The sequence below is a fragment of the Nicotiana sylvestris genome, chromosome 1 (genome assembly GCF_000393655.2).
Source record: "Nicotiana sylvestris chromosome 1, ASM39365v2, whole genome shotgun sequence".
In the NCBI taxonomy this organism is placed as follows: Eukaryota; Viridiplantae; Streptophyta; class Magnoliopsida; order Solanales; family Solanaceae; genus Nicotiana; species Nicotiana sylvestris.
The window spans coordinates 61,818,240-61,831,250 of NC_091057.1; positions in this window are offsets into that span (position 1 = coordinate 61,818,240).

Genomic DNA, 13,011 nt, shown 5'->3' on the forward strand with positions numbered 1-13,011 from the left:
CTTGTTTATTGAGAAAATGATTATTTCTATATTATGGTTGCTTTGTGTCATATTTTCTAATTTCTGGGTAATTTTTTCACTTCCCTTAATCCAGGGTGTTGTTTTTCTCAATTTATTATTTACTCTTTTTGCTCCTAATCTTTGCTTACACGGAGTAGTAAACCACCAATGTGTTTTTGTTATAGTATATGGGAATAACTTATCTAAAAATGGCCTTCCTAATAATATATCTTTATTTGTGAATTCATAACTATATATTTCTTCTATGGTTAATATTTTATCCCATATTTGTATTTTTAGATTCCTTGCTTTGTATGTTATCATACTTCCCTCATTGTTAAATCCTGTTACTACTATGGGGTTTTTTAGCTTTTCCCATTTATTTTCTGGTAGACAATTATGTTTACACATGTTAGCTTCTGCTAATGTATCCATTTTCTGGAGCAGGTTACACATGTTACATATTTTCTGGTCTTGTCTTCACGAGAAGCGCCATCATGATCGGGTCCGGGTTTAGGGTCGTGACAAGTTGGTATCAGAGCCTAGGTTACATAGGTCTCACGAGTCATGAGCAAGTTTAGTAGAGTCTCTCGGATCAGTACAGAGACGTCTGTATTTATCCTTGAGAGGCTGCAGAACCTTTAGGAAAAACTTCATACTCTTTAAATTCTTGTCGTGCGAATTTGTTGATCCGAGTACTAAACTTCTGTTATTCTATTCTCTCATAGATGGTCAGGACACGCGCTACCGTCAGGATGAACGACCACTAGTACCACCAGTTGTGGCCACTAGAGGACGAAGACGCGGTCGTGGTCGCGGTAAGGGCAGAGGTATGGCCCGCACAGTAGCTAGGGCAGCATCTACAGATGCACCAGCCGCCATAGTTCAATATTAGGTCCCAGTTGTGGACACTCCAGCAGAACTAGCTCAGGCACCAGCTATGCCAATTGTGATTCCGGGTCTTTAGGAGGCCTTGGCTCAGATCCTATCAGTTTTCACTGGCCTAGCTTAGGCGGTCTCAGTTACTAAAGCCGCAACTACTTTTCAGGCCGAGGGAGGCAATTAGACTCCCGTCGCTCACACACCTGAGCAGGTCGTGCAGGGATATCAGATGCCGAGGGCGTATCCAGCCCAGCCGGTTGCAACTGCTCTGGACTATATAGTTCCTGCCATGCCGGAGGACGAGCAGCGTAGGTTGGAGAGGTTTGGTAGACTTCAGCCTTCAACCTTCAGTGGTGCAGAGGGCAAGGATGCCTGGGGTTTCTTGAATAAGTGTTAGAGGATGCTTCGTTCAGCGGGTATTCTGGAGACCAACTGGGTCGCTTTCACTACTTATCAGTTTTCTAGAGCTGCCTTCACTTGGTGGGAGACTTTTGAGAGGTGTAGGCCTATTGGTGCAACACCCCTTACCTGGTAGCAATTCTCCGTTCTCTTTCTGGAGAAGTATGTGCCACAATCTCGTAGAGAGGAGCTGCGTAAGCAGTTTGAGTGGTTGCATTAGGGAGAGATGACTGTGATGCAGTATGAGATGAGGTTCTCCGAGTTAGCTCACCATGCTATTTGGTTGGTTCTGACAGATAGAGAGAGGATTAGGAGGTTTGTTGATGGCCTCACTTATCAGCTTCATATTCTCATAACCAGGGAGAGGCTGACTGGTGCTACTTTCGAGGAGGTTGTGGATATTGCCCATGAGATTGAGTCTGTTCGTCGCTAGGAACGAGAGGAGAGGGAGGCCAAAAAGCCTCAAGGATTTGGTAGCTATAGTAGTGCTTCTTCGAGAGGTCAGTTTCAGCACGGCAGAGGCCATCCATTTAGGCTTGTTCAGCCAGCTCGCCCAGGTTATCGTGGGGCATCATCGGGTCATGGTTCTCACAGTTCTCATCAGGGCCAGTCATCACTTAGTGCCCTTCCAACTTAAAGTTCGTCCCGTGCTCTATTAGTTTGGGGCTCTTCTATGCCAGGTGCATCTGCTAGTCACTCCGGTGTGAGAGGTTCCCTTCAGTCCCTTTCTCCAGCACCTGGGAGTTGTTAGGAGTGTGGAGAGATGGGTCATATGTGGAGGCAGTGTCCCCGTCGTCTTGCGAGTTTATCTCAGCAGAGGAGTCAGCCATCGGCTTTAGCGCCAGTTTCATCACCACCACCCGCTCAGCCAGCTAGGGGTGGGGATCAGTCAGCTAGGCGTCGCCCTAAAGGGGGAGATCGATTAGGTGGCGGTCATGCCTGTTTCTATGCACCTCCAGCTAGACCCGACGCTATTGCTTCCGCTGTTGTTATTACAGGTATTGTTTCAGTTTGCCACAGATATGCCTCTGTATTACTTGATCCCGGTTCCACCTTTTCTTATGTGTCATCATACTTTGCTCATTATTTGGGTACGCCCCGTGAGTCTCTTGCTTCACCTGTTCATGTATCTACCCCGGTGGGCAATATTGTTGTTGTAGACCGTGTGTACCAGTCATGTGTGGTGACTATTGGGGATCTGGAGACCCGAGTGGATCTTTTATTATTGTGTATGGTGGATTTCGATGTAATTTTGGGCATGGATTGACTATCTCCGTATCGTGCTATTCTAGATTATCATGCTAAGACAGTGACATTAGCTATACCGGGTGTACCACGGATTGAGTGGCGAGGTTTGATTGATTATGTTCCTAGTAGGGTAATTTCATTCTTGAAGGCCCAGCATATGGTTGGGAAGGGTTGTCTTTTGTATCTAGCCTTTGTGAGGGATGTCGGTGCAGAGACTCCCAATATTGATTCTGTTCCAGTTGTTAGGGATTTTCCGGATATGTTTCCTGTAGACCTGCCGGGCATGCCACCGGACAGGGATATTGACTTTGGTATTGACCTAGTGTCGGGCACTCAGCCCATTTCTATTCCGACGTATCGTATGGCACCAGGGAGTTGAAGGAGTTAAAGGAGAAACTTCAGGAACTCCTTGATAAGGGGTTCATTCGGCCTAGTATGTCACCTTGGGGTGCGCCGGTTCTATTTGTGAAGAAGAAAGATGGCACAATGAGGATGTGAATTGATTATAGGTAGTTGAACAACGTAACAATTAAGAACAAGTATCCTTTGCCTCGCATTGATGATTTATTCGACCAGCTTTAGGGAGCGAGAGTGTTCTCCAAGATTGATCTTCGTTAGGTTATCACCAGTAAAAGATCAGGGACTCGGATATTTTTAACACAGCTTTCAGGACCCGATTTGGTCATTATGAGTTCTTGGTGATGTCTTTTGGGCTGACCAATGCCCCGGCAGCGTTCATGCATTTGATGAACAACGTGTTCCGGCCTTATCTTGACTCATTTGTCATAATCTTCATTGATGATATTCTGGTGTATTCGTGTAGTCAAGAGGAGCACGTGGAGCATTTGAGAGTTGTGTTGCCGAGATTGAGGGAGGATAAGCTTTATGCAAAATTCTCCAAGTGTGAGTTTTGGCTCAATTCAGTGGCTTTCTTGGGGCACGTGGTGTCCAGCGAGGGTATTCAGGTTGATCCAAAGAAGATAGAGGCGGTTCAGAGTTGGCCCAAACCGTCCTCAGTCATAGAGATTCGCAACTTTCTTGATTTGGCGGGTTATTATCGCGGTTTGTTCAAGGATTTTCGTCTATCGCATCGCCCTTGACCAAGTTGACATTGTCCCGGGGATTTTCGTCTAACTATCAAAGTCTTTGGTTGAAGAAGGTCACGCCGAGATAAATTCAACAAGTTTAACATGGGACTGGAGGAAAAAGTATATCGACTATTTGAAGAATGGAAAGCTCCCATCGGACCATAAAGAATTGAGGGCTCTACGAGTAAAGACTGCTAGGTTTGCATTAGATAAAGATGGAACGTTGTACCGAAGAACATTCGATGGACAATTGGCGGTGTGCTTGGGGCCAGGGGACACCGATCCGGTTCGAGCTCGAGGAACCAGACCCGACTTCAAAGGTGAAGCACGATGCATATCGAGGTCGAGTGTGTTCTACCCCATAATAGTACCGTTATGGATTTGTACCAGAACGAGTTAGATTCCTGCCACGTCCCCAAAGTCATGGCGCAAATCCCGAAATATTATTGTATTATTCCGTACTTGGCGGTTAGACAGTTGTACCAAGAATATTCTTTACTGTAAATAAAAATATTCCTTATTTAGGGTTCCCCTGTTATATAAAGGGGACCCCAATCATTTGTAATAGGATATAATCACTGAGAAAAGAATATACTATCTACCTTTTTGCCTACTGTTCATTAGCATTGTTCTTTAGCTCCATTATTCTTACTTTATTTTTATAACTTAATTGTTCTTACTGCCCTAAGCCACCTCGAGGTCACTAAGCTCGAGGTCACTACTGCTAAGTAACATTGGTTTGATTCACTTCTATCTTTCATTTCTACTTCATATTTCTTTATTATTAATTGATATTGAACTAAATTACATATCTTTAAAACGACTAATCAAATTTAATTGTTACTCGTATTTTTGAGGTAAACAATTTTGTTTCCATAAATTTTTGTACGCATTTAGCCCCTAATTTTACGCCCCAATCCCTCCACAAATTGCAAAATCAAGATCTCTTTCTCCTTCTCTTTCAGTTTCCAAAACATATGGAGAAGATGTTGTGGAAATCAAGAAAGGAATTAGTCCAAGCTCAATGTACCTGAAATTTCGTTGATTCATTGTTTCACTGATTTGGTTCTCTTTCCTATCAATTTGAGTTTTATAGGGAGAATATATTTTTCCTGATTCATTGTTTCACTGATTTGGTTCTCTTTCCTATCAATTTGAGTTTTAAAATCTCAATCTTGTATGATTTTTTCTTTTCAAAAGCTTTCTTTCCTAACCTGAATTTTTGCTCTATTCATATATGGCCGAATTTCAGTAATATTATTACACTTTTCTATATAGACTAGATCACTTTCTTTCCAAAGTCGGACCTCCAACTTTTGGTAATTGATTCTGTCAAAATTTCTTTACTAATTAGCAACCTGAAATTTCGTCTGTTTTACCTTTTATAACTTAGAGGCTTAGTAATTCCTTAGCTATAAATATCTTTTTGTTAAAACCATAGAGATGGGGACGAAATTGGCATTTTCGATCACTACTTTGACCACTACTATTCACGACCATTGTATCATTTTTACTAAGATTCATTATATTTTTTGCTCTTCGATTCTTGCTTTGTCGCTTGTAAGTCGAGACAAAATCTGTTTCTTTTATTTTTCTCAGTATTTGGATTCTATCTTGTTGCTACTGTTCAAAGTTTATCGCTGCGAAATGTGCTCTATTTTGCTATTGAAAATCTGTTCGTGGACTATTCATTTGAATTTCTGGTTTTCTTATTAATTTGGCACTTCGCGAACTACTTAGTCTTTTAAACGATGCATTACGATTCCTTATATGGTAGTTGTATGTAAAGTGTTGCCTTTAATTTACTTGTGGTTGTATTGACAGAATGCGTAAAGCATTCTGCGTTGGAAGCGTACGAGTATGTTGTACTCTCCCTTTATAAATCTTGGTATTCGTTCTCTATTTGTGTTTGTACTCGTTTGGTCATTCCGGATGTCGTGCGGTATCTCGTTGAAAGCATGTGCCATATGATGATCAGGTATGTCTCCTTGACTCTTGTGTGTGCCTATTTCCCGATATGATTATTCTTTTACTGCAATCGATATCATGTGGTTAGGAATTTCAAGACATGTATCTGTATGTACGTGTTCAAATCAATGATTGCCTATAATTCTTTCTAGATACCATACTTTAGGACTCAAATACTATTTGATTCATGTTTAATAACGAATGTCTGAGTCTTAATCGTAAACTATGATTGGCATCAGTGCGTGTGATTCACATATGGACATCGTGCCATTATGATTATTATAAAAATTATTCCTTCCGGTCCAAAATAAGTGATTTTTTGGATGTTTTCACACAGATTAAGAAATCCATCTTGTAGCATTAATTAACAATAGAATTGACCATATTAACCTTTACTATCTCACATAAACACTCCTAACACATATTCTAACACTATTTACTCCAAAGACAATGTGGGAAAAAAATAATTAATTCATTCTTGAAATCTGAAAAAATCACTTATTTTGAACCACAAAAAAGGCCAAAAAATAACTTATTTTGGACGGGAAAGAATAGTTACATGTTAACTACGTGTTTAAACCCATTCAATAAGAAAGACAGTAAAAAAAAATTGATTTCTTACCACCTATATTAAACTTATCAAACATGAAGTTGGTGGTCAAGGCAATAACCTAATTCACCTATTAAATTTTCTAAACGTGGAAGTAGCACAGATTACTACTCTCTCTGTTCCAGTTTATGTGAATATATTTTCTTTTTGGTCCGTTTCAAAAATAATGACCTCTTTCTAAATTTTGAAACAATTTAGCTTAAACTTTCAATTCTAACATTGATGAGAAGCTTTTATAACTACACAAATACTTTGGACACCTTTTTGACTTGCTTAGGACCACAAATTCAAAAAGTCTTCATTTTTTCTTAAATTCCGTGCCCAGTCAAACATGTCCACATAAATTGGAACGAAGGAAGTATCTAATTACTATTTATTACAAATTAGCACAACAAACTAATGTTTATAGTTTCGTCTTAGTCACTAGTCATGAGTGCAAATGAATGAATATGACTAGTACATGAGTGCAACTTAAGCAAATAACTCAACATCAGAAATGACCTCGGTAGGTCCCAACAGAATAAGTGTATAACCTAACCAATGATTTCTAACATGGATCAGAGCTCAATTACTTTAACAAGTAAAAATTTCATCGTTAGAAACAAGATTAGATAATTGTACAGTACCACAGAATCACTTGAGTCACAACCTTCACGGTGCACGCTCGTCACCTAGCATGTGTGCCACTTCAACACCAACCACATAACATGTATTTTAGTGATTCATACATTTTGTACCAAGTTTAGAAGTGTTACTTACCTCAAACAAGGCAAATCCAATACCGAGAAAGCCAAATAAGACTTTAGAAATGCCATCTCGCGCGTACTGACCTCCGAACGGCTCGAAACTAGCCAAAAGCAACTCAAGAGCATAAAATAATACCAAAGAAAACAAACCCAATCGATGATAGTTGAATATTTAATCAAAAGCCCAATGTCAACCAAAAAGTCAAACCCGAGCTTGCACCTCGGAAATCAAAAAATTCACAAAATTCAATAACTCATTCAATTACGAGTCCAACCATATTAATTTCACTCAAATCCTACTCCGAGTCGCTGTTCAAAACTCAAAATTAACTTTAGGGAAATTTAGATAAAAATCCTCAATTTCTCATTTGAAATCATCAACTAAAAGCCATAAATGAAGATAGATTCATGAAATATAATCAATACCTAGTAGAAAATACTTAACCCAATAAATGTGTTGAAAATTGCCACCAAGATCGTCCAAACTCGAGCTCCATAGCTCAAAATATGATAAAATGACTCAAAGTCTGAAAATATAGTACTTATATGCAATGCCAAGTGGTACTCTACGCGATCGCGGTAGTACCCTCTCGATCGTGATGCACAAATATACACTGCCACAATTAACTCTACGTGTTCGCAGCACAAGCCTTGCAAACGCGATACACAAAGCTGACAGGACTACGCGAATGCGAGAGTATCTGTCACGACCCAAAATCTAACTAGTCGTGATGGCACCTAACCCAACCCATTAGATATGTCAATTTAACAATAATCCAATTTTAAATGAGATCTACTGAGAGAAGTAATGACAATATAACTGAACTCTTATACAAAGAGTCCTCAAGGACTAATAGTACAAATCATGAACTTCTAAAATTAAGAATTTACAAAGCTAGTATAAAATAAATACAACATCTGTTTGAAATGTACATAAACAGAATTTTATAAATCTAAAGCTTCCATGAACGAGAGGCAGCTACAATCGGAATGCAGTTTCATCTTCACATCCAGCTTCCGCTATACACAGCAATATCAGTTCCAAAATCTGCACGCAAGGTGCAGAAGTGTAGTATGAGTATTTGTTTGCCACAAATTTATTTGTGATACAAAAATAAATTGCAACCACAATATAAATATGAAGAAATATAATTTTATTAATAAAATAATGCGGGTACAATTCTATTTGTTTCCTTGATTCTTCTCTCTAGATCTTTCTTTGTGATTCAAGGGCTTAACCAACGTATTTCTCGAACATAGGATGATTTGAACTTCTTTAGGATATATTTGATCTCCGGGAAAAGGAAGAACATCCGTTGATCACTTCGGTGGCCTTGAGAAAGACAATATTTGATGTCTTTGATCTATTTATGAATATTCCATAATTTTTTATGGAATTTCGAGATGCTCTCAAAGGGAATATGTAGCCCCCTTTTATATGTGTAGCTAGGATTTTGGGTAGAGTAGCCTCCAAGTTGGGTTTTAGGAAGAGTAGTCTCCAAGTTAGGGTTTTAGGAAGAGTAGCCTCCAAGAAACCTCGATGGAGTCTACTTGTATCTTAAATTTAAGATCAAACCCAAATTTCGTATAGATTTGATCCGTTAAAATTTTGATGTCTACAAATGTCCCCTACTTCAAGGCTTTTCGGGGTGTAAATTTACAAGATTGTTGTAGACGAGGCTTGAAGTACCGGTAAAAAAGACACCACATCCTTTTCACGATGAGAGAAGAGATGAAGGGCAGATTTGGTCCCACTAGGCATGCCAGAATTTGTAGGCAATAAATTACGTCAAGAAAATAAAATCAAGACCAAAAAATATTACAACAATCGTAGTATTTGATTTCGAATATTTGAGTGTTACAATCTCTATGAATCCTCTGATTCTTCTTTTCAACAGTAAATAAAAGAGCCTTCGAGCTTGATCTTGAATTTTATTTTATTTTAATCTGAGTGCTTGAGGCCTGATCTTGATCTTGACGTATATTTTATCCAAGGGCTTGTAGCTTGTTCTTGAATCTTCGTCTTGATCTTTTAATCCTTAAAACACTTGAATGCTTGTAGCTTTTAGAGAAATGTGCAGCGTTTGATCCATTTATGAAGACCCCTATTTATAGTTGTGGGAGGGAAGAGTTATGATAAGAACAAACTCTTTCCGAGCAATCAAATTGAAGTGTGACAAGGCCGCATTTGATTGGCAGAACATGTCACTTGCACACGTGGCACAATTTTAATGGTTTTTTAATTTGACTTGACATGCCTTGTCATCTTGACACATGGCATGATCCTATTGGCTCTTCCGTTTTACTTGGCACGCCACGTCATTTAACACGTGACACCAAACTGGGCCTCTAGGAAGATGACATCGTGGGCTTAATGAGGTGGACTCACCACCTTAGCCCAATTAAATAGGCTAGCCCAATGGATTAAGACTTATTTATTTAATCTATATATATTGGACTTATATAATTAATCCAATTATATTAAGCCCATAATATTTATTTGAACTAATATATTTAATATATAGTCCAAAATATTTTATTGAATTTAAATTTAATAAAATTTAAATGCTTACAAATACCCCTACTTCAAGACTTGTTGAGGTATAGACTTGTCGATACCGAATCGGGCCTTGAAGTAGTACTTTAACGTTCGTTTAGGTTAATAACAATCTATGCACTGTATTTCTTGTATGCCCCAAAACGATAATAGACCAATGTCTTAGGCCACGTCTGATAGGAACATGAGAAATCATTTCCATGTTAATAGTAATTTGGTGGCAATTTGGTACCTTAGATTCTAAATTGATTTCAAGCACTGTAAATGCTAGTGCAAGGAGATCGAGGGATAATTGAGCAATAATAATAATTATTGTTACTACAACATGCCTTTTATTTACTCATTTTAGGACAATCGCACGGGCACACTGAAGTTAATTTGTTTATAGAGATGATATCCCTTTCTTTGAGTGGATTGAAGGAAAATATTTTGCTATAAGAATTCCCCCATCATGAACTTCACTTAGACACGTAGATTCTACTAAAGTAAGAACTGAACCAAAAGTTTTTTTTATTGCAATTTTAATCATAATTGGACACTACTAACCAGTTGCAATTCAAAATGGAATTGGAGACACCACCGTCGTTAACCTGCCGAGTCCGTAAAGGGGCATAATTGTGGCAACAATCCCACATCGGAAATGAGTTCTCGGCAGCCGCTTTGCAAACTCTATATAAACCCCATGCTCCAATGTTTCTTGAACATCAAACTTTGTCAAACTACGAAGTACTTTAAAAGTTCGAGATGATCACCTTTAAAGGTTAGCGATGAATACCTTTAAAATTTGCCCATAAAGATTTGCGCGAAGATCCTTACAAGCTCATGGTCAAGATCTTTAAAAGTTCACAGTGAAGACCTTTAAAAGTTCGCGGTGAAGACCTTTAAAAACACGCCCGTTAAAAAAGTTCGCGGTGAAGGCCTTTAAAAGCACGCCCGTTAAAAATATTCGTGGTGAAGGCCCTTAGAAGTTCGCGATGAAGACCTTTAAAATTTGAGGTGAAGCCCATAAAAGTACGCGATAAAAACCTTTAAAATTTGCGACGAAGATCCATAAAAGTTTGTGGTAGAAATCTTTAAGAGTCGGCAGTGGGGACTAACAATTTTTTTATGCAGCTTGAACATGGTTTACTTTAGAGATTCAGTATCCTCTTCCTCCACGTCCAAGTATCATGTCATTTTAGAGCACAGAGATAGTAAAACGAAGACCAGATTACTAGTTGACACACCACTGACCGGCTTATATGAAGCTTCGTGGCCATCCTTGCAAAATCCATTTCGTTTGGTAGATTGGGCCTTTTAAAAAACCAAAAGTAAATTCAAGACATAGACGCTTTGTTCCCATAATCACAAAGTTAAGAATGTGGCAAGTTCCCTCCCATGCTTAGGGCAACGAATCCTCAAAGGAGAAGTATACTGGAGTGATTCCTTAACTTTTGGTGGCGAATTTCATTATATTCCCGGCTGTTGGGAATGGACTGAAGATATCCTTAGTAGGAACCATCGAGCATTGAGGGCCACCAATATTTATGATGTTGTCTATGTCTCATTTTTTACTTATGACCATTCTACAACTATCATGCAAGCCTTTTGTGAGTCTTTGTGTCCTCTTACAAACACATTGCTTACCTAAGTTGGAGAGTTATTCATATTCCTTTGGGACTTGTGCGCTACTGGGGGTCTGCATTTAATGGGATCTCCTTATGAGGAAGTTATTCCAAATACTCGAGTACTTACAGGTGCTCATGATAAGGATAAAATATTCCTTCCACAAGCCTGTCAGCAATTGTTTGATGCATATCACTAACTTCGAGAGGGACACTAAAAATCATAACGTCCATATGAGAAGATGGATAGAGTTTTGGAGAAAAAAGGTTGTGAAGTATGAACAACCTCCAACGACAAAAGAAAAGAAGTCAGCTGTCGCACCTCCTTTTTACCGCGCCCGCGTGGGTGCGTGGGGAGTTTTCTCCAATTGAAGGACAGTCGAAACGGGATTTATTTAATTATTTCAGAGTCGCCACCTGGGAATTTTAAGGCATCCCAAGTCACCAATTTTAATCCCTGAATCGAGGAGAATATGACTCTGTTTATTATTCTGCGAACCAGAAATCCTGAGTAAGGAATTCTGTTAATCCGGAAGAAGGTGTTAGGCATTTCCGAATTCCGTGGTTCTAGCACGGTCGCTTAACTGTTTTTATTATTGGCTTAATTATCTTGATTTTACTAAATACGTTTTTATTGCATGATTTTACTACCGCTTTTTACTTATTGTTTACAATTATATGGACGAATTACGCGTACGTATATTCGTATTATATACTTTTTATAATTACCGGGGATCGTGCCACGCGTACGTGTACACAATAACTTTTGATAATATATTTATTAAACAATCATTTTTTCGAAATTGTGTCGAATCAAGAAAATTTGTTTTTCTTAAATAGTGAACCGTACATCTCGGGTTTTTATGAAATTGATTTAACGCTTTTGGAAAAATCCTTTTCTTGAATATTCGCTCGAAATTGCGCGTACGCATAATCTGAATTTGCTTTTAAAAATATAATCAGGGTACGCGAACGCATCCCTAATTGCGCAAAATACTTGTAATGGTATTAGGGATTTTCCACAAATTGTTTATTATATCTACACATTTTATATGTGAAAATCATGAGAAACTCCCATTTTAGAGGCCTATAAATTCTTTGAAAAGAATTCACAATCTATTAAAGGTTGCCCGTCGATTATAATTTCCGAGTATAAATTATATTCATTCCAACTATTCAAATTCATAGAACAGAATAAAAATATGATTAATACTATTTTTTTAAAAACAAATATGACATATATATATGCCAAAGAATAAATTGCATATGAAACTGAAAATGAATGATTCATAAGGGGAGGAAATATTTTCCAAGAATTTTCATTATTTACTTAGTGCAAATTCTATTTCTAATTACCATTGACATAAATTGTTGCAATTTGTTCTTATACATATCATCTCATTCTCACATACTTGTTTTTAATCCAATAGGCCTAATTATTTATTTAAGATGGTAAATAGGCATCAAATTGATAAGAAAGGGAATTATAAATCAATTAATAATATTGCCTTACATGTAACATAGTTTGTATGTCTAAAACATTCATAGCACTTTAACATCATAATGAGCCATAACAACTCAACTTGCCATCCACTTAATGGTTCTATAGATACCTGTTATAATGCCACATAAGAACGTACAACTTATATCATTCCTTCCACAACTAAATCAGATTATCAGAATAAACTAGCAATATGGTTTTGACATTTTCACGCTATTCCTTATTCAACTAACAACGTCACAAGGCCTAGTTAATGGCCAATCTTTATGTCATGTTTCCTACCTTGACAGTTCAAACATGACTAAACTAATGAGATGAAGGGCTAACATTATTACAAAGCTTTATACGAATTTCAAAGTAAGACAATTAACTCATAGTTATCAAATTGAATTCCCTACTAATTAACTA